We start from the raw sequence: 23583 nt of genomic DNA on the forward strand, positions 1-23583 counted from the left end.
CTTCTTAAATACCAGCCCCTCATGGCATGCTTGGACAACCTCAGGTGTAGGTGCAAGCTGGTGCCGCTGATATTTGACAGTCTCGGCCACGTACACAGGCTTGCAGTGCGTGGCCTCCAGATTACGGCAAAGCAGTTGGCTAGGTACTGTACTGTTTCAGCTGTCGTGGACAGCCTAGCTGTTTGGAGAAGGAGGTGCTTTCTGTACCCTTGAGTGCCCTGCATACAGAGACCTTTGAAATGTTTGGATCCTTTTTTAATGTAAATTTGATTGGTGATTTAAATAGTTAAACATTTAAGTATTTAAATGTGTGTGTGTTCCACCTGTCTGGTGAAGTGGTCGTGTAGGTCTCGCTTCTGGTCCTGGGCATGCAGCATTTCCATGACCTTGCGGTTTTCCGGTGTACAAGTGGAACACTCTACCTCGCTCTCTGCATTGCTTTCAAAGCAGTGCTGGTGGAAAGAATGACTGCACAGGAAGTGAACAGAGGACAGCTCGAGGGGGCTGTTACACATGCTGCATTTGGTCTTCTGGCACTTCTTGCACTTGTGAGAAAAGAGGTGGTGAGAGAAACAAAAAAATACTTCGAAATCAGTATGGTTTCAATAAATGGTATTTGGGAGGTTAATTCAAGCTTTAAAAATACAGTACTAAAAACACATTCAGAATGTAGTTAAATTTGCTTCGAAGTTCAGCCATCAAACAAATTTAGAATGTGCTTGTGTATCTTAGTGCGGAGGACTAAAACTGCCCTTAGCCTTCACTCCACATAGATGTCAAAAAACTGGATGGACTATGGAGGAAACTCCAGTTGTGAACATGACCCAGCTCTAGGGGATAGGGTTTGTTTTTGGACTGGACTTTGGCTAGGATTTTCCTCTCCCTCACCTGCTTCTGAGCTCCTGGATCTCGGTGCGGAGGTGGGCCGTCTCATCACGGTACTGGCGGATCTTGCGCTCGTCATCCTCGATCTGCTGTGTCTCCCTCTGCAGCTTGTTGATGAGGTAGCCCTTGATGACCGACAGCGTGGCCGTGGAGTTGTGTGCCAGCGTCTGCACCACTGTGGACCAACATGTGCATAGACAAGCACACAAGCACATACATACACACAAAACTTAGCAACAGTGCCCAATAAAATTCTCAAACTCTGTTATAATGCTCCGATTACTTTTCCTATTAACTTATAAAGCCCTATAGATTACATAACCCAGCAACTGGCACGTTTATCATGAATGTACGCATATGACAGAAATAAATCAGTACTCGTTTTTCATATATTGATTTGAGGTTAGCCACGCGGTCAAAACAGAACAGAAACACTCTAGCTAGTGAGACATTCAATAACAGGAAGGACGTGGAGGCAGAAAACTGCAAAGAACACTTGAGTTTCTTTTAAGTTGGTGAGGTCTGAAAGAATTCAGACAGTGACTACTAGGGAAATCTCTACAGAAAGCCCCAGAGTCTTCATCTACAGAGAAGGAGAAAAATGGCCACCAGTTTACCCAATAAGGGAGGCATCAGATTGTTCTGGTCGATGTACTGCAGGACTTGGCTGATGTAGGCCTTGCAGTTCTCCTCTTTGTGGGCAAAGTAGCCCAGCGCCTGCTCCCACAGGCACACTTCCTGGTCACGTAGTGCTGGGAGCAGGGCTCCACCACTTTGCCGTACTCCTCATTCTGCATGTGGTAGTGAATGATCTGCTGGTACCTAGAGAGAGAATGACATCATTCAAATGACATCATTGATAATTATATCAGTACATACCAATGAAGTCCCCATAGTCTGCACTTGTTCACTCTCCATCACAGATTTTAATGCATTGGATCTGGGTGTTAAATGGTAGACAATCCGGCTACACCAATCCCATGGTTTTAAATCCACGAGGTGGAGTCAACGAATGCACACACAAATATTGGAATTTGAAGTGTTTCTGACTGCAAAGGTTTAGAGACAGGAAGACTCACAGCTTTCCCTTCTCATAGAGGTACAGGACCCCTTCTTTGAAGTTGTGCATCTGGCACAGGACGAGGGCCTTGTCAAATACGGTGTTGTTGCTCCTCAGCAAGGACAGTGCTGCCCCCTGCAGGACCTTCTTCCTCTGCCAGCGAAAATAGAAAGACAGTCAGACAGACCGGATCAAAATAAAACGTTTGATACTCAAGACAAAACACATAAATAGTTTAACATGAACTGGTGACACTACAAGTTGAGGAAATGTGTTTATTCTGAAATCTTAATTCAAAGTCATTTAGGCTGCAGATACATCATCTAATATTTCATTTGTAACATTTTGCACATTTTGTATATCTATACAAGTTTAGGTTGTTTGCGTGAACACATGGCGGTTTACAGTACATGTGTGTGTGTTTCCATCACCTCAGGGTCTTGTTCATGTGCCCAGTCCTGCAGCCGTAGCACTAGCAGCGTGTCGTACACCCCCTGAGAGAAGAAGGGCTCCACCTCGATGATGTGCTCCAGGAAGGCCCTTAGCTCCTGCGGGTTATTAGCAAACACAGGGATGAACTCCTCTGAATTGGCCTGGGAGATAAAGGTACAAGTTCCATGTCATTTCAGCAAGCCATGACACCCACCATCTCAGATTGTTTTGAAATAATTTATGTAGTTAGAAATTTATCAGATTAGCATTTCTGCAACATTATTTTGTTGAAATATAATTAGATCAAAAGAATTCAGCTAATTGATTGCACCCAAATTGGCCATTTTAATTTAAAAGATTCAAATCCAATTTTATTGGTCACATACACATGGTTAGCAGATGTTATTGCGAGTGTAACGAAATGCGTGTGGTTCATATCATATTCAATAAATATAGCATCTAACATCCGATTTGGACCAAACTGTTTCCTAACAATGAGTAAGGAATCTAAATAAATTGTCATAAGCCACCCACGGACCCCCCCACACCAGCAACGAGTATAGAATATCAGTTCTTTGTGGTAGACAAGCAGTATAGAGCTGCGGCTCGGAGTATTGTGTCTTCATCCTCTGTAATGTATTCTCAGTGAATTTGGTGATGGTATATTTCCCCTGTTCAGAGAAATTAATCATTGAAGTTGTTAGGTTTATGTCCCATCCTGCATCCTGGTATCACCAGGTTCTGACCACTACAATGAGTAGTGTTATTACTATTACCATGAAATATGCATTTTACCATAACCATAACCATAGTACCATCCTTATCAATATAAGCTGTATTACTTGTCTTAGACTAAATTGATAAAGCCATTTTAATTAGGGAAAGGATCTCAAAGACTAATCGGCTGCCCGGGGGATGTAGCTGTTAACAGCTAACGGCTAACTGGCTGACCTTGTTGGCTGCCACCGAGCCTCTGTCCAGGCTGTCTCTGTCCGTGGTGTCCCAGCTGGGCTGGTAGTCAGTACACAGGCCCTTGGGGTGCAGCGTGGTGCCGTCGGGGACGTGGTGGATCAGGGTCTTGCCGTAGCGCTATATACCATCAAATTACCTTAATATAACTAGGCAAGTCAGTTTTAAGAACAAATTCTTATTTCAATGATGGCCTAGTGGGTTAACTGCCTTGTTCAGGGACAGAACGACAGATTTTTACCTTGTCCTCAGGGATTCGATCTTACAACCTTTCGGTTAATAGTCCAATGCTCTAACCACTAGGCTACCTGCCGCCCCCTTTGCTGCTCATTTCAACATTGTCCAACAGCCTGAGACGGTCTCAAAGCGGTCTGAAAGCTCACCTAGCGTATTTTATCAGGGACAAGCTTAAGAGATCTGTCAGATAGGCCATGTGAGCTAGGGGGGACCTGATGTCTATATATCTAACCCAGAAGGCTGATCTTAACAGTACTACATCCTCTACTATTTTCTAATCTCTATTACCTTCAGGTCCTCCAGCTGGATCTTCAGGTACCACTCGTGGTCCTGGTGCCTCTCGGCCAGGAAGTGTTACGGTGCGTGAATGAGGACCCAAAAGCGAATTAACTTAAACAGAGCTTCTTTAATTACCAAACATAGGTAGGCTCAGACGGACCGGCAGATTCCGACAGGACAAGACAAGGTTACAGCAAACATGACGACAGTCTGGTTCAGGCATGAAACACAACAAACAAGAATCCGACAAGGACAGGAGCAGAAACAGAGAGAGATATAGGGACCTAATCAGAGGGAAAAAGGGAACAGGTGGGAAAAGGGGTGACGAGGTGGTTAGGAGGAGACAAGGCACAGCTGGGGGAAAGAGGGGGAGAAAAGGTAACCTAACAACGACCAGCAGAGGGAGACAGGGTGAAGGGAAAGGACAGAGACAAGACACAACATGACAGTACATGACAGTACCCCCCCACTCACCGAGCGCCTCCTGGCGCACTCGAGGAGGAAACCTGGCGGCAACGGAGGAAATCCTCGATCAGCGCACGGTCCAGCACGTCCCGAGAGGGAACCCAACTCCTCTCCTCAGGACCGTACCCCTCCCAATCTACGAGGTACTGGTGACCACGGCCCCGAGGACGCATGTCCAAAATTCTACGGACCCTGTAGATGGGTGCGCCCTCGACAAGGATGGGGGGGGGGGGGGAAGACGAGCGGGGGCGCGAAGGACGGGCTTGATGCAGGAGACATGGAAGACCGGGTGGACGCGACAAAGGTATCGCGGAAGAAGAAGTCGAACTGCGACAGGATTAATGACCCGAGAAATACGGAACGGACCAATGAACCGCGGGGTCAACTTGCGAGAAGCCGTCTTAAGGGGAAGGTTCTGAGTGGAGAGCCTAACTCTCTGACCGCGACAATATCTAGGACTCTTAGTTCTACGCTTATTAGCAGCCCTCACAGTCTGCGTCCTATAACGGCAAAGTGCAGACCTGACCCTCTTCCAGGTGCGCTCGCAACGTTGGACAAAAGCCTGAGCGGAGGGGACGCTGGACTCGGCGAACTGAGATGAGAACAGCGGAGGCTGGTACCCGAGGCTACTCTGAAAAGGAGATAGCCCGGTCGCAGACGAAGGAAGCGAGTTGTGGGCGTATTCTGCCCAGGGGAGCTGTTCTGACCAAGACGCAGGGTTGCGAAAAGAAAGACTGCGTAAGATGCGACCAATAGTCTGATTGGCCCGTTCTGCTTGACCGTTAGACTGGGGGTGAAAGCCGGAAGAGAGACTGACGGAAGCCCCAATCAAACGGCAAAACTCCCTCCAAAATTGAGACGTGAATTGCGGACCTCTGTCCGAAACGACGTCTGACGGAAGGCCATGAATTCTGAAAACATTCTCGATGATGATTTGTGCCGTCTCTTTAGCAGAAGGAAGCTTAGCAAGGGGAATGAAATGAGCCGCCTTAGAGAACCTATCGACAACCGTAAGAATAACAGTCTTCCCCGCTGACGAAGGCAGTCCGGTGACAAAATCTAAGGCGATGTGAGACCACGGTCGAGAGGGAATAGGAAGCGGCCTGAGACGGCCGGCAGGAGGAGAGTTACCGGACTTAGTCTGCGCGCAGACCGAACAAGCAGCCACGAAACGACGCGTGTCATGCTCCCGGGTGGGCCACCAAAAACGCTGGCGAATGGAAGCAAGCGTACCCCGAACGCCAGGGTGGCCGGCTAACTTGGCAGAGTGAGCCCACTGAAGAACGGCCAGACGAGTAGGAACGGGAACGAAAAGAAGGTTCCTAGGACAAGCGCGCGGCGACGGAGTGTGAGTGAGCGCTTGCTTTACCTGCCTCTCAATTCCCCAGACAGTCAACCCGACAACACGCCCCTCAGGGAGAATCCCCTCGGGATCAGTGGAGGCTACTGAAGAACTGAAGAGACGAGACAAAGCATCAGGCTTGGTGTTCTTAGAGCCCGGACGATAAGAAATCACGAACTCGAAACGAGCGAAAAACAGCGCCCAACGCGCCTGACGCGCATTAAGTCGTTTGGCAGAACGGATGTACTCAAGGTTCCTATGGTCAGTCCAAACGACAAAAGGAACGGTCGCCCCCTCCAACCACTGTCGCCATTCGCCTAGGGCTAACCGGATGGCGAGCAGTTCGCGGTTACCCACATCATAGTTACGTTCCGACGGCGACAGGCGATGAGAAAAATACGCGCATGGGTGGACCTTGTCGTCAGAGAGGGAGCGCTGAGAAAGAATGGCTCCCACGCCCACCTCTGACGCGTCAACCTCGACAACGAACTGTCTAGAGACGTCAGGTGTAACAAGGATAGGAGCGGATGTAAAACGATTCTTGAGGAGATCAAAAGCTCCCTGGGCGGAAACGGACCACTTAAAGCACGTCTTGACAGAAGTAAGGGCTGTGAGAGGAGCTGCCACCTGACCGAAATTACGGATGAAACGACGATAGAAGTTCGCGAAGCCGAGAAAGCGCTGCAGCTCGACGCGTGACTTAGGGACGGGCCAATCAATGACAGCTTGGACCTTAGCGGGATCCATCTTAATGCCTTCAGCGGAAATAACAGAACCGAGAAATGTGACGGAGGAGGCATGAAAAGTGCACTTCTCAGCCTTCACAAAAAGACAATTCTCTAAAAGGCGCTGGAGGACACGTCGAACGTGCTGAAGATGAATCTGGAGTGACGGTGAAAAAATCAGGATATCGTCAAGGTAAACGAAAACAAAGATGTTCAGCATGTCTCTCAGGACATCATTGACTAATGCCTGAAAGACAGCTGGAGCGTTAGCGAGGCCGAAAGGAAGAACCCGGTATTCAAAGTGCCCTAACGGAGTGTTAAACGCCGTCTTCCACTCGTCCCCCTCCCTGATGCGCACGAGATGGTAAGCGTTACGAAGGTCCAACTTAGTGAAAAACCTGGCTCCCTGCAGGATCTCGAAGGCTGAAGACATAAGAGGAAGCGGATAACGATTCTTCACTGTTATGTCATTCAGCCCTCGATAATCTATGCAGGGGCGCAGAGACCCGTCCTTCTTCTTGACAAAAAAAAACCCCGCTCCGGCGGGAGAGGAGGAGGGGACTATGGTACCGGCGTCAAGAGCTACAGACAAATAATCTTCGAGAGCCTTACGTTCGGGAGCCGACAGAGAGTATAGTCTACCCCGGGGGGGGGTGGTTCCCGGAAGGAGATCAATACTACAATCATACGACCGGTGTGGAGGAAGAGAGGTGGCCCTGGACCGACTGAACACCGTGCGCAGATCGTGATATTCCTCCGGCACCCCTGTCAAATCACCAGGCTCCTCCTGTGAAGAAGAGACAGAGGAAACAGGAGGGATAGCAGACATTAAACATTTCACATGACAAGAGACGTTCCAGGAGAGGATAGAATTACTAGACCAATTAATGGAAGGATTATGACAAACTAGCCAGGGATGGCCCAAAACAACAGGTGTAAAAGGTGAACGAAAAATTAAAAAAGAAATGGTTTCACTATGATTACCAGAAACAGTGAGGGTTAAAGGTAGCGTCTCACGCTGAATCCTGGGGAGAGGACTACCATCCAGGGCGAACAAGGCCGTGGGCTCCTTTAACTGTCTGAGAGGAATGTCATGTTCCCGAGCCCAGGTCTCGTCCATAAAACAGCCCTCCGCCCCAGAGTCTATTAAGGCACTGCAGGAAGCTGACGAACCGGTCCAGCGTAGATGGACCGACAAGGTAGTGCAGGATCTTGAAGGAGAGACAGGAGTAGTAGCGCTCACTAGTAGCCCTCCGCTTACTGATGAGCTCTGGCCTTTTACTGGACATGAAGTGACAAAATGACCAGCGGAACCGCAATAGAGACAGAGGCGGTTGGTGATTCTCCGTTCCCTCTCCTTAGTCGAGATGCGGATACCTCCCAGCTGCATGGGCTCAGCACCCGAGCCGGCAGAGGAAGATGGTAGTGATGCGGAGAGGGGGGCAACGGAGAACGCGAGCTCCTTTCCACGAGCTCGGTGACGAAGATCAACCCGTCGCTCAATGCGAATAGCGAGTTCAATCAAGGAATCCACGCTGGAAGGAACCTCCCGGGAGAGAATCTCATCCTTTACCTCTGCGCGGAGACCCTCCAGAAAACGAGCGAGCAAAGCCGGCTCGTTCCAGCCACTGGAGGCAGCAAGAGTGCGAAACTCAATAGAGTAGTCTGTTATGGATCGATTACCTTGACATAGGGAAGACAGGGCCCTGGAAGCCTCCTCCCCAAAAACAGATCGATCAAAAACCCGTATCATCTCCTCCTTAAAGTCCTGATACTGGTTAGTACACTCAGCCCTTGCCTCCCAGATTGCCGTGCCCCACTCACGAGCCCGTCCAATAAGGAGAGATATGACGTAGGCGACACGAGCAGTGCTCCTGGAGAAAGTGTAGGGCTGGAGAGAAAACACAATATCACACTGGGTGAGGAACGAGCGGCATTCAGTGGGCTCCCCAGAGTAACACGGCGGGTTATTGATTCTGGGCTCCGGAGATTCGAAAGCCCTGGAAGTGGCCGGTGGATCGAGGCGGAGATGGTGAACCTGTTCTGTGAGGTCGGATTCTTCTGTTACGGTGCGTGAATGAGGACCCAAAAGCGAATTAACTTAAACAGAGCTTCTTTAATTACCAAACATAGGTAGGCTCAGACGGACCGGCAGATTCCGACAGGACAAGACAAGGTTACAGCAAACATGACGACAGTCTGGTTCAGGCATGAAACACAACAAACAAGAATCCGACAAGGACAGGAGCAGAAACAGAGAGAGATATAGGGACCTAATCAGAGGGAAAAAGGGAACAGGTGGGAAAAGGGGTGACGAGGTGGTTAGGAGGAGACAAGGCACAGCTGGGGGAAAGAGGGGGAGAAAAGGTAACCTAACAACGACCAGCAGAGGGAGACAGGGTGAAGGGAAAGGACAGAGACAAGACACAACATGACAGTACATGACAGGAAGACTGTGTGACTGTGGTAGCTTGCCTGGCGCAGCACCTTGATGGCAATCTCTACGTCGAACTGGACCTCGCTCTTGCTGCTCTGAAGGGGGTCGAAGGGGAAATTAAATTGGGTGTGTATGCTTTTGTTCCAAGCCATCACTAACACACCTGCTTCAACTACTCAACTAATCCCAGACTTTAGTCTGGACCATGATTATCTGAAGGCCCGGAACGAAAACCTTCACACACAGTGTTTAAACCCTTTACAATGAAGATCTGTGAAATTATTTGGATTTTTAGTAAAGACAGTTTATTTTTTGCTGTGTTTATGTACAATATACATTTCCTTATTGATGTTATACAATCCCAACTCTATGGGATTACTTTTCTGTAAAATCCCAGGTTTAATATTAACTATATCAGCATCTATGACATGAGCTTGAAGCGACTTAACTCCTGCATATAAATCTTATTTATCATTATTAACTATGTATTATGAAGTTGAAGTTAGATACATCGCCCCCTGGGTGAGCATTACCGGATGTACTGTTGGATGGCGCCATCAAGGTCCCCCTTCACGTAGAGGTGGTCACCGTACTACCTGAAGATCTCACACAGCCCGTCCCTGTCTAAGTGCTGACTCTTAGCTAAGTTTATGGCCATCACAAACAGATTCTTCTTGAATAGCATCTAAAGACAGATTGAAGAGTTAAGTGCCTTACTCAATGGCACAACGGCAGTAAACGATACCTGGGATCTAAAACCTGTTGCCCTCCAGTTTCCAGTTCAATCCGATACAGAGTTTAACATAATACGTTTGAGGCGAAAAGAAAGCATGACGTCAGTCAGTGCACTTTGGCCTCACCTCTAGCTTGGTCTGAGTGTCTTTCTCCTGCAGCACAAACATATTTTTGTCCCGAGTCAGGATGTAGAAGGAGCCCCATTCGACCAGAACTTCGATGATTTTGTCAAAGGAAGCACTGTAGGCGATGATCTTGTTGTTCAGGTCGTAGATGGTCAAGGTTTGCTTCTCCGACGGAGACATAACTCTGCTCCCAAATTCAGACCTGAGTACAGAAGTTACATTCAATACATTGTCATAAGAGTTAATATAGTTATATCACCTGCAAATATGCATATATGGTTTGGTTGAAAATACAACCTTCTGCGTTTGTCCACATCCATATAAATTGATTTAGAATAAAATGAATTATTGTGTTTCATTGTTGCAATAAATAAAGACTGACCCTGGCCTTGAACTGAGTCACTGGCTTACTAGGGCTCTTTCATACCGTCCCTAGGAGGGGTTGTCACTTGAGTGGGTTGAGTCACTGATGTGATCTTCCTGTCTGGGTTGGCGCCCCCCCTTTGGGTTGTGCCGTGCCGGAGATCTTTGTGGGCTATACTCAGCCTTGTCTCAGGATGGTAAGTTGGTGGTTGAAGATATCCTTCTAGTGGTGTGGGGGCTGTGCTTTGGCAAAGTGGGTGGGGTTATATCCTTCCTGTTTGGCCCTGTCCGGGGGTGTTATCGGATGGGGCCACAGTGTCTCCTGACCCCTCCTGTCTCAGCCTCCAGTATTTATGCTGCAGTAGTTTATGTGTCGGGGGGCTAGGGTCAGTTTGTTATATCTGGAGTACTTCTCCTGTCCTATTCGGTGTCCTGTGTGAATTTAAGTGTGCTCTCTCTAATTCTCTCTTTCTCTCTTTCTTTCTCTCTCTCAGAGGACCTGAGCCCTAGGACCATGCCTAGGCTCCTTGCTGTCCCCAGTCCACCTGGCCGTGCTGCTGCTCCAGTTTCAACTGTTCTGCCTGTGATTATTATTTGACCATGCTGGTCATTTATGAACATTTGAACATCTTGGCCATGTTCTGTTATAATCTCCACCCGGCACAGCCAGAAGAGGACTGGCCACCCCACATGGCCTGGTTCCTCTCTAGGTTTCTTCCTAGGTTTTGGCCACAGTGTTTTTCCTAGCCACCGTGCTTCTACACCTGCATTTCTTGCTGTTTGGGGTTTTAGGCTGGGTTTCTGTACAGCACTTTGAGACATCAGCTGATGTACGAAGGGCTATATAAATACTTTTGATTTGATTTGAACCTTAGGGGACCCGCTCAATAGAAATGGTTGCTGTGCCATCATCTGAGGGAGTTGTTCTTACTTGTTGGGAGACTTGATGTTCATGGTGAGCAGCAGGAGGTATCCCCGGTGCCAGTAGGCCAACAGCTTGTGCCCATCGAATGCGAAACAGGAACCCCGTTCGTCGGGCTGGTAAAGGTACACACACTCGTCCCCCGCGACGATGAACTGGGAGTCCTGGTAGGGGTCTGTGAGCGCGGAGCAATGCAGCGCACAACCGTGAGTGTCCAGCTCCAGTTTAGGGTACTCTTTCACTGTCAAAGTGTAACACGAGTCATGGGGGGAAGACAACACCAAATGAAACAGAAGTAAGTTAGTGCGTATGCTCCAAGGGAATAGTAGTATGGTGGCAGGCTTGGGGTCAATGCCATTTCCAATCTATCAATTCAAATCATTACTAAAAATATGTGGCACCTTTTATTGTAATTTACATTAATATCCTGAATTGAAATTGATCTCAAAAGCGATTGTAAGGACTTCACTTAGAGTGGCATTGGAAGACTCTAATTACCTACATGGACTTTTTCCAGAGTGTCAACAAATAGATGAGTGACCTTGCCCTGCTGACGGAAAGCGAGGCCTGTGATTGAATAGGCGCCCTCATGCAGTGTCAGGGTTTTACTGTGCCTGACCCGAGTGATGTCACCCTTTGTTAACACCATATTGCCATCTGTGAAGCCTGCAAGGACATGGGGATCATAGATTTATGACAGGGAGCAAAAACAAATGTCAAACCCAAACTATAGCCAATGTTTTTTATTTTACTAGGCAAGTCAGTTAAGAACAAATTCTTATTTTCAATGACAGCCTAGGAACAGTGGCTTAACTGCCTGTTAAGGGGCAGAACGACAGATTTGTACCTTGTCAGCTCGGGGGTTCAGAGCTAACCTTCCGGTTACCAGTCCAATGCTCTAACCACTAGGCTACCCTGCCGCCCCCGCTTACCAATGGCCATAAAGTTGAGGTTCTCGTGTACAGTGAGGCAGGACACCTCTGGTGGCTTGTTCCCAGGAATAGCTGGGAATATTCTGGTACACAGAGGATTCCCGCTGTCTCGCTTGTCTAGATTCCATACCTTCGCCTGGGAAACAGCTAGGTTTTAATAACAGTTCACAAATAACCAAGAAAACTAACACACTCTTTTTTTGATAGTCTGTATTAAATACATCCTACCAATGTTCTTACAAGGGGGTTAACTCCTTGCTCGTCCTGCCCAACCGAGACCAAAATGCTGTGCTGCTTGAGCGGGTACAGGTGGGTCACTCGCAGCTTGTAATCCTGAAAGGAGGACAACTGTAGTGAGCGTGTCAAAAACCATATCTAACCATCCATATGTAATTTATTCTGGGTCAAGGAAGCATCAATATAGATCAGGAGAGACAAATGGCCATTTGCATGGAGTTAGGGATAGAGGAGACAATTACAAAGCCAATACCCTGTTCAAATACTCTCAAAATGTATATCATTAGCCATAGGACTAAGAAGAATAATGTTCAAGCAATGTAAATACGTACTCTTCTTAGTCTTATGGCTGGCACATAATATATTGTGACATGACTGGACTGGTGTAAGCAAGCCTTCCACGGCATTACTGTACATCAAATAAAATGTTATTTGTCACATACTTTGTAAACAACAGGTGTAGACCAATAGTGAAATGCTTACTTACAGGCCCTTCCCAACAATGCAGAGGAAAAAATATATATAAATAATTGAAAAATAATAACACACGGAATAAATACACAATGAGTAACGATAAATTGGCTATATAAGCGGGGGCCCGAGTTAATGGAGGTAGCTATGTACATACAGTTAAAGTCGGATGTTTACATACACTTAGGTTGGAGTCATTAAAACTAGTTTTTCAACCACTCCACACATTTCTTGTTAACAAACTATAGTTTTGGCAAGAGGTTAGGACATCTACTTTGTGCATGACACAAGTAATTTTTCCAACAATTGTTTACAGACAGATTATTTCACTTATAATTCACTATCACAATTCCAGTGGGTCAGAAGTTTACATACATTACATTGACTGTGCCTTTAAACAGCTTGGAAAATTCCAGGAAATTATGTCATGGCTTTAGAAGCTTCTGCTTCTGATATGCTAATTGACATCATTTGAGTCAATTGGAGGTGTATGTGTGGATGTATTTCAAGGCCTAACTTCAAACTCAGTGCCTCTTTGATTGACATCATGGAAAAATCGAAAGAAATCAGCCACGACCTCAGAAAAAAATTGTAGACCTCCACAAGTCTGGTTCATCCTTGGGAGCAATTTCCAAACGCCTGAAGGTACCACGTTCATCTGTACAAACAATAGTACGCAAGTATAAACACCATGGGACAACGCAGAAGTCATACCACTCAGAAAGGAGATGGGTTCTGTCTCCTAGAGATGAACGTACTTTAGTGCGAAAAGTGCAAATCAATCCCAGAACAACAGCAAAGGACCTTCTGAAGATGCTGGAGGAAACAGGTACAAAAGTATCTATATCCACCGTAAAACGAGTCCTATACCGACATAACTTGAAAGGCCGCTCAGCAAGGAAGAAGCCAATGCTCCAACATGGGGACAAAAATCGTACTTTTTGGAGAAATGTCCTCTGTTCTGATGAAACAAAAATAGAACTGTTCGGCCATAATGACCATAGTTATGCTTGGAGGAAAAAAGGGGGAGGCTTGCAAGCCGAAGAACACCATCCCAACCGGGGGTGGCAGCATCATGTTGTGGGGGTGCTTTGCTGAAGGGACTGGTGCAATTCACATAATAGATGGCATCATGAAGTAGGAAAATGATGTGGATATATTGAAGCAACAACTCAAGACATCAGTCAGGAAGTTAAAGCTTGGTCGCAAATGGGTCGCCCAATTGGACAATGACCCCGAGCATACTTCCAAAGTTGTGGCAAAATGGCTTAATGGCTTAAGGACAACAAAGTCAAGTATTGGAGTGGCCATCACAAAGCCCTGACCTCAATCCTATAGAAATGTGTGGACAGAACTGAAAAAATGTGTGCTAGCAAGGAGGCATACAAACCTGACTCCGTTACACCAGCTCTGTCAGGAGGAATGGGACAAAATTCACCCAACTTTTTGTGGGAAGCTTGTGGAAGACTATCCGAAACATTTGACCCAAGTTAACCAATTTAAAGGCAATGCTACCAAATACTAATTGTGAGTGTATGTAAACTTCTGACCCACTGGGTATGTGAGGGAAGAAAGAAAAGCTGAAATAAATCCTTCTCTCTACTACTATTCTGACATTTCACATTTTTTAAATAAAGTGGTGATCCTAACTGACCTAAGAAAGGGAATTTTTACTAGGATTAAATGTTAGGAATTGTGAAGAATTGTGAAGACTGTGTATTTAAATGTATTTGGCTGTGGTGTATGTAAACTTCTGACTTCAACTGTATACAGTGCCTTCAGAAAGTATTATTCCACATTTTGTTGTTACAGGCTGAATTCAAAATTGACTAAATATATGTTTTTTTCTCAACGGTCTACCTACACACAATACCCCATAATGACAAAGTGAAAATATGCTTTGATAATGTTTGCAAATGTATTGATAACGAAATACAGAAATATCCCATTTACAGAAGTATTCACACAATTACAGCTGTGCGTCTTTCTGGGTAAGTCTCTAAGAGCTTTGCACATCTGGATTGTACAATATTTGTACATTATTCTTTTCAAAAGTCTTCAAGCTTTGTCAAATTGGTTGTTAGTCATTACTAGACAACCATTTTAAAGTCCTGCCATAGATTTTGTTCTATTATTGACTGTATGTTTGTTTTACTCCATGTGTAACTCTGTGTCGTTGTATGTGTCGAACTGCTTTGCCTTATCTTGGCCAGGTCGCAATTGTAAATGAGAACTTATTCTCAACTTGCCTACCTGGTTAAATAAAGGTGAAATAAATAAAATAAAATAAATAAACATTTTCAAGCAGATTTAGTAAAAACTGTTACTCGGCCCCTCAGGAACATTCACTGTCTTTTTGGAAAGCAACTCCAGTGTAGATTTGCCCTTGTGTTCTAAGTTATTGTCTTGCTGAAAGGTGAATTCATTACAGCTATTAAACTGTAAATGTTTTAAAGTCACCATTGGCTTCATGGTGAAATCCCGGAGGGGTTTTCTTCCTCTCTGGCAACTGAGTTAGGAAGGAAACGTGGATCTTTGTAGTGACTGGTTGTATTGATACAGCATCCAAAGTATAGTTAATAACTTCACCATGCTCAAACTGATATTTTTTTGTTTTACCCATCTACCAATAGGTGCCCTTCTTTGCGAGGCATTGGAAAACCTCCCTGGTCTCTGTGGTTGAATCTGTGTTTGAAAGTCACTGCTCAACTGAGGGACCTTTGATAATTGTATCTATTATTGCACAAAGAGTGAGTCCATGCAACTTATTATGTGACTTGCAAAGCAAATGTTTACTCCTGAACTTATTTTGGCTTGCCATAACAAAGGGTTGAGTACTTATTGACTCAAGACATTCCAGATTGTAATTTTTTATTAATTTGTAACAATTTCTAAAAACATAATTCCACTTTGACATTATGGGGTATTGTGTATAAGCCAGTAAAAAAAACATTATATATAATTTCCACTTATTTTTTTATCTGACGTTTAGTCAAATCAAATTTATTTATATAGCCCTTCATGCATCAGCTGATATCTCAGTGCTGTACAGAAACCCAGCCTAAAAACCCCAAATAGCAAGCAATGCAGGTGTAGAAGCACGGTGGCAAGGAAAAGCTCCCTAGAAAGGCCAAAAGGAACCAGGCCATGTGGGGTGGCCAGTCCTCTTCTGGCTGTGCCGGGTGGAGATTATAACAGAACATGGCCAAGATGTTCAAATGTTCATAAATGACCAGCATGGTCCAATAATAATAAGGCAGAACAGTTGAAACTGGAGCAGCAGCACGGCCAGGTGGACTGGGGACAGCAAGGAGTCATCATGTCAGGTAGTCCTGTGGCATGGTCCTAGGGCTCAGGTCCTCCGAGAGGGAGAAAGAAAGAGGGAAAGAGAGAATTAGAGAGAGCACACTTAAATTTACACAGGACACCGAATAGGACAGGAGAAGTACTCCAGATATAACAAACTGACCCTAGCCCCCCGACACATAAACTACTGCAGCATAAATACTGGAGGCTGAGACAGGAGGGGTCAGGAGACACTGTGGCCCCATCCGATAACACCCCCGGACAGGGCCAAACAGGAAGGATATAACCCCACCCACTTTGCCAAAGCACAGCCACCAACTTACCATCCTGAGACAAGGCCAAGTATAGCCCACAAAGATCTCCAACCACGGCACAACCCAAGGGGGGGGGGGGGGGGGGGGTGACCACATCAGTGACTCAACCCACTCAGGTGACGCACCCCTCCCAGGGACGGTATGAGGGAGCCCCAGTAAGCCAGTGACTCAGCCCCTGTAATAGGGTTAGAGGCAGAGAATCCCAGTGGAAAGAGGCGAACCGGCCAGGCAGAGACAGCAAGGGCGGTTCGTTGCTCCAGAGCCTTTCCGTTCACCTTCCCACTCCTGGGCCAGACTACACTCAATCATATGACTCACTGAAGAGATGAGTCTTCAGTAAAGACTTAAAGGTTGAGACCGAGTTTGCGTCTCTGACATGGGTAGGCAGACCGTTCCATAAAATTGGAGCTCTATAGGAGAAAGCCCTGCCTCCAGCTGTTTGCTTAGAAATTCTAGGGACAATTAGGAGGCCTGCGTCTTGTGACCGTAGCGTACGTGTAGGTATGTACGGCAGGACCAAATCAGAGAGATAGGTAGGAGCAAGCCCATGTAATGCTTTGTAGGTTAGCAGTAAAACCTTGAAATCAGCCCTTGCTTTGACAGGAAGCCAGTGTAGGGAGGCTAGCACTGGAGTAATATGATCAAATTTTTTGGTTCTAGTCAGGATTCTAGCAGCCGTATTTAGCAATAACTGAAGTTTATTTAGTGCTTTTTCCGGGTAGCCGGAAAGTAGAGCATTGCAGTAGTCTAACCTAGAAGTGACAAAAGCATGGATTAATTTTTCTGCATCATTTTTGGACAGAAAGTTTCTGATTTTTGCAATGTTACGTAGATAGAAAAAAGCTGTCCTTGAAATGGTCTTGATATGTTCTTCAAAAGAGAGATCAGGGTCCAGAGTAACGCCGAGGTCCTTCACAGTTTTATTTGAGACGACTGTACAAACATTAAGATTAATTGTCAGATTCAACAGAAGATCTCTTTGTTTCTTGGGACCTAGAACAAGCATCTCTGTTTTGTCCGAGTTTAAAAGTAAAAAGTTTGCAGCCATCCACTTCCTTATGTCTGAAACACATGCTTCTAGCGAGGGCAATTTTGGGGCTTCACCATGTTTCATTGAAATGTACAGCTGTGTGTCATCCGCATAGCAGTGAAAGTTAACATTATGTTTTCGAATGACATCCCCAAGAGGTAAAATATATAGTGAAAACAATAGTGGTCCTAAAACGGAACCTTGAGGAACACCGAAATTTACAGTTGATTTGTCAGAGGACAAACCATTCACAGAGACAAACTGATATCTTTCCGACAGATAAGATCTAAACCAGGCCAGAACTTGTCCGTGTAGACCAATTTGGGTTTCCAATCTCTCCAAAAGAATGTGGGGATCGATGGTATCAAAAGCAGCACTAAGGTCTAGGAGCACGAGGACAGATGCAGAGCCTCGGTCTGATGCCATTAAAAGGTAATTTACCACCTTCACAAGTGCAGTCTCAGTGCTATGATGGGGTCTAAAACCAGACTGAAGCATTTCGTATACATTGTTTGTCTTCAGGAAGGCAGTGAGTTGCTGCGCAGCAGCCTATTCTAAAATTTTTGAGAGGAATGGAAGATTCGATATAGGCCGATAGTTTTTTATGTTTTCTGGGTCAAGGTTTGGCTTTTTCAAGAGAGGCTTTATTACTGTCACTTTTAGTGAGTTTGGTACACATCCGGTGGATAGAGAGCCGTTTATTATGTTCAACATAGGAGGGCCAAGCACAGGAAGCAGCTCTTTCAGTAGTTTAGTTGGAATAGGGTCCAGTATGCAGCTTGAAGGTTTAGAGGCCATGATTATTTTCAGCATTGTGTCAAGAGATATAGTACTAAAACACTTGAGCGTCTCTCTTGATCCTAGGTCCTGGCAGAGTTGTGCAGACTCAGGACAACTGAGCTTTGAAGGAATACGCAGATTTAAAGAGGAGTCCGTAATTTGCTTTCTAATAATCATGATAATAATCATTTAGTAATCATTTAGTATCATTTAATAATCATTTAGTGCCAAAAGGAGCCCTCATTCAATATTCTCCAATGGGATAATCGGTTTTCCTGTAGTCACACCCATTAAGTGCTGTCAATCAATGGTAGATTTCTATTAAACTGGCCCGGGTTGAACTGTCCTGTCACGTAACTGGGCGAAGTTGGTGAGGGAGGAGCGCCCTGCTCAAATTGAACAGCATTCTGCGTCGCTTGGTTATGTTGTCAACAAGCCAGCATGATCCAGCATTCATAAAATGTATGTTCACATTTTCAAACTAGTTTCCATTGGGAAGGCATATTATCAAAAGCAATCACTTTTCTCATGTGAAAACACGGAATCCTACTCATAGTCTACGTGCTAACCTATGTCACTTTTTATTTGAGCCGACGAATGTAATCAACTTTAAGCCGGTGCAACATGCCTAAACGGGTGCTCGGGCAAGATTAATCGAATCCCCTCTATATCACCCAGTTACAGCCAATCCGAGTTGTTTAAAGGGGTACAGGGTATGTCTACCCGCCTATCAGCTCTTTTAAAGAAGATGAGATCACTACACTGCCTGATACACCCGTGTGCTTTGCGCTTAACTCAGCGGTGAGTTGACACCATGGAGTTATGGATTTCATAAACTTTATCCAATCATCATCTAGCCTGCAACATCGCTTGTTTCGTAGTCTGCTGAGCATCATGATCTAGCCTACTTTTACATTAGGACGTTCAATGGCTAAGCAAAGGTAATAAACCTCTTAAGAGAGCAGGCCATGTGAGGTTAGGGAGGAGATAGTTGCTTTTCTCTGCAATTGCCACGACAAGAAAGACAAAACATATCTAGCGAAAAAGCTTGCTGTGGAGTTCAGATGTTTCAGATGTTTGTTATTTAGTAACATCTTCAATCAATTGAATGGATTTTAAATAATTTGGGACTACATGGGAGGCAAGGTGCGAATTATGGGGGGAGCCAGGGGGGACTCAGATCCCCTGAATGAGACGTTAGCTCCCCTAAATCCAAAACATTCCAACTTGAGGGGGGGAGCTTTAAATAATGCTAATTTAGTAATTATCCTATTTGTCTAAAATGTAGTGGTAAATATGTTTTACCGTGATACATATGGAAATAAAAGCATCCTAATGAAACAAACACACCCACATCTATGTCATGGTTTAAACTACAGGTGTCAAACTTATTCCACAGAGGGCCGAGTGGCTGCGTGCTTTTGCTGCACCTTTGTACTTGATTGATGAATTAAGGTCACTAATAAGTAAGGAACTCCACACAGGGCTTGATTGAAAGGAAAAATCAAAAACTTGCAGACACTAGGCCCTCCATGGAATGAGTTTGACATCCCTTGTTAAACCATTTATTTCTGTGACGGCACTGTCCACTCAGTAGTGCTGAATTTAGGCCTCAGCTAAGCTCCTTTACATATAGATGTTACTTTGTACTTCCTCATTTTCTCCATTTGTTTGCCATTGCATCCTTGATAAAAATAGCATACGCCTTTATTCTAACGCATTACACTTATCCATTGGGTATTTGATTAAAGATCCCATTAGCTGTTGCAAAAGCAGCAGCTACTCTTCATTGGGTCCACACAAAACATGAAATAATACAGAATATTAATAGGACAGACAAGGACAGACATTTTGCTTTAGTCAGTCAGCTGTTTAGGGTGCTCATTGCTTTGCTTTTCAGTTGCACGCCAGTACTGGTGTTCTCTGTGCCCAGAAGTAGTCAACCATTTATTTTGCTTTATTATTAAATGACAATAGGCCTATAAGGTGACTATTTCAGTTAGAAGAGCTTAACATTCGGTTAGAAGCTTTCGATTTTGTAATGGCATAGGCCTACATTATTTTGGATTTGTGTGCCCAAGAGAACTGTTTTCACAGTGAAACATCATGAACTGTTACATAGGCATAGTTGCACTTACAGTGCATCTTCAGAGATCTCCACAATCCAGGATTCGTACTGGGTTTAAGTTCAATGTTCTTATTCAATTGTTAAATGGTTAACAATGATAAATAGCCTAAAACTGTCATAAATGTAATTAATGTAAGGAAAAAAAGGTAGTGTTTTATTTCACAGGATCTGTGAAGACTCCAAGCATTAACTCATGAATTATGGACAACTCATGAACTAGGGTGTAAAACATGTTTTACATTGAATGTAGGCCACATGTTCTGCGTGTGGTCATGTGGGTAAAATTGCCTCGGCTGAGAGGGTTGACTACCGGCAGTGGTGTAGGCCTAGTGGAAGGTAATGCCTTTTACCCATCTTTTTCATAAAAATGCATTGAAGGTCTTTTTTCAGAGTTACCTACCTATTTTTTACCACTACATGACTGGCTACCGCTAGGCCTATTTGAAGTTCATGGTAATACACACTGTGGCCTAGTCTAGTAAATTGACCGTGAGTGTTAAGGTGACCATCCCATTTTCCCAGGACACTTTCAGCCCCATTTCAGTGTCCCGACTTTTCAGGCTGAATGTCATTAGGCACATGGTTTGGTGTTTTGTAACAGATGTCCATTTCCATTCATCAAATGGCAAGAGTATACATGCAGTTTGGATGCGGGGCTTATTTTGGAGTGGAAGAACATGCACAGCCTACTTTTTGAAGTAATTTGTTTGACAACTAGATTAAAATATTATGTCTGGTTGTCTTCATGCCACATTAAAAGGTAATTAATTTTTACAGTTTAAATGACATATTTATTATCAGTCTCATAAAACGCAAGAGACCACGCCGAATGTCATAGTGCAATTCGCACACTGAGGGGAGGGATAAAACGATTATTGATGTGATTTAAAAACATTTTCAAAATGAGTGTTATTTTCTCCTCTGATTTGAGCCCAAACAAAACAGTCAATTTCCCTACGCTGCACAACTATATTCAGTCATCATCAGTACAGATCTCTCCCATGATGCCTGAGTTTTTAGATAAACTGAAAGTTAACATCGCAATGAGATTAAGTCCCCACAGAGGTGGTGCAGTTTGTTATAGGGACCCGTAAGAGAGAGACTTCTCCACAAAAGATAGTCAACTGAGATACGCCTTGCATAAAAGGTCTCCTATGTGTGAATAAATACTAAATTGTCAAGCTATGTATGTAAAACAGACAGGAAAGTAGAAATGCCTTAATGTGATGCAGGTCAACTGTGTTAAAAGTAAAAATGTGTTACATTATTTAAACAATTTGATGCACTGAATTAGGCTAATCTTAAGCACTTAAAATGAATTTTAACATTTCATTTTAATAAATGCTTTATGAAATTATAATTGTTTGTACATTGTTTTTTACACCGGTCCTAGGAAGAGTAATCCCATGTAGAAAATGTCTGGCCTGCCTGCCGAGTGGCACAGTGGTCTGTGCCACTAGAGATCCTGGTTCGAGACCAGCCGCGACCGGGAGACCCATGGGGCGGTGCACAATTGGCCCAGCATCGTCTGGGTTAGGGGAGGGTTTGGCCGGCAGGAATGTTCTTGGTTGCGATCCAAATACTTAAAAGACATCCCCTCAGCACTCAAATTAAGTGGACACTTCTGATGACGTATCATGAAGTCTGACGAGTATACACTTTCAGGGCAAGGGAGGACCACCCTTGGCCGGAAATTCATCACTCATTCTTTCTGTGATGATTGTGTTTTCAGCCACCAGTAGCATATGGGTGCATTATATGCGCTACAGTCAATTATGAGTGCATGTCTACTTATATTAAATATATAATTATTAATATAAGCTTACTGTATGATAACTAGCAAATGAATTAGCTAACTAACATTAGCCTGCTTAGCTGGAACTTCTGATGAAGGAAAATGTTCTCAAATCTACAATTTCCAAAAGATAAGCAAACAAAAACATATTGACTTTTTACGAGACGTGTTTGTGCAGTCGTGCATTAGGAGCACAATTTCTAATTTATTTGCTCTTGTATTTTGACTTCTCCATTGATGTTGTTTTTAAGTTTTTGCAGACTTTTTTTAGTGGATGTACAATCATCGCAAATGTAATTTTGGGGAGTTTCAGGAGCCGGAGTGAACATAATTGTACACTCACAAACTCAACTAAAAACGAGGGCTGAGGGGCTTATGTTGCAAACTTCCCTTGCTTGGCTAATAATTTGGACCACCCTCCAAGATGGTGATGGGGATTTCCACAAGGGCATAAGGCGAGGGTAAGCGAGGGTGTCTTTTATGAGGTTGAACAGCAGCCCTTGTCCCATCGTGCACTAGTGACTCCTGTGGTGGGCCGGGCGCAATGCACGCTGACATGGTCGCCTGGTGTACGGTGTTTCCTCCGACACATTGGTGTGGCTGGCTTCCGGGTTAAGTGGGCATTGTGTTTCGGAGGACGCACGGCTCTCGACCTTCGCCTCTCCCGAGTCTGTACGGGAGTTGCAGCAATGGGACAAGACTGTAACTACCAATTGGATCCCACAAAATTGGGGATAAAGGGGTAAAAAATAAATAACATATATATTTTTAATTATAACAAGGCACACACCAAAGAAAAGTTATATATATATATATATATATATATACAGTATATATAATATTTGAATAATGTCTGCCCCCCGTAAATAACCTTTTTCAAATCTGGCCCCTTAAGAATATAGTTGAACAGCCCTAGTAGAGTCAAAATAATTTGTGCAAAAAGGGTCAAAGCAGACAGTCCAGGTAGCTATGGTAAACTATTTAATTAACTATTTAGCAGTCTTATGGCTTGGGAGTAGAAGATTCAGGGTCCTGTTGGTTCCAGACTTGGTGCATCAGTACTTTTCAAGGGGCTATTTGAACAGGGCCATTGATTCAGTTGATTGTGCCTTTGAAAGCCAGTCTAATATTTTTGATTCACTCCCTTCAAGCTAATTTCTCAGATTGGCACCTAGGCTAACTTCTTACCTAGTTAACTAAAAAAGGCTCATGTCCTGGCTGTTTGCTAACGTCAGCTAGCATACTAGCCAACTCAAATGTTGCTATTTAACTAGCTAAATCATTATTCATAATTTCCTTACTTGGAACTAGCTAGGAAGCATTATTAGCTCACTTGCTTAGACAGACTGCTCGCAGGGAGGGGTGTCTGTGCATCAAGTTAGCGAGCAATAGCTAGCTAGGCTGTTCACATTATGGAAAACACTGAAAGAATATCTCCAATAATGATGTGGCTCCGGCCCGAGTCACAAGCGAATATGCCGATGGGGAGAACTACGTTTTTCCCATTAACTACAACGTCCTTCACTGTCTCTTTATCAAAAAATACAAATCGTCTCCACTGTAAGAACGCAGCCATTCTCTTCGCGCTGTATCCTCACAGTGAATAAATCATGT

At 44.6% G+C, this 23583-nt stretch overlaps 1 pseudogene; it reads right to left on the reverse strand.

Moving 5' to 3' along the window:
- Nucleotides 1-302: 302 nt before the first annotated feature.
- On the reverse strand, nucleotides 303-23568 carry LOC110534868 (annotated as a pseudogene).
- Nucleotides 23569-23583: the final 15 nt, after the last annotated feature.

This window comes from Oncorhynchus mykiss, chromosome 10 (genome assembly GCF_013265735.2).
Source record: "Oncorhynchus mykiss isolate Arlee chromosome 10, USDA_OmykA_1.1, whole genome shotgun sequence".
NCBI classification, from domain to species: Eukaryota; Metazoa; Chordata; class Actinopteri; order Salmoniformes; family Salmonidae; genus Oncorhynchus; species Oncorhynchus mykiss.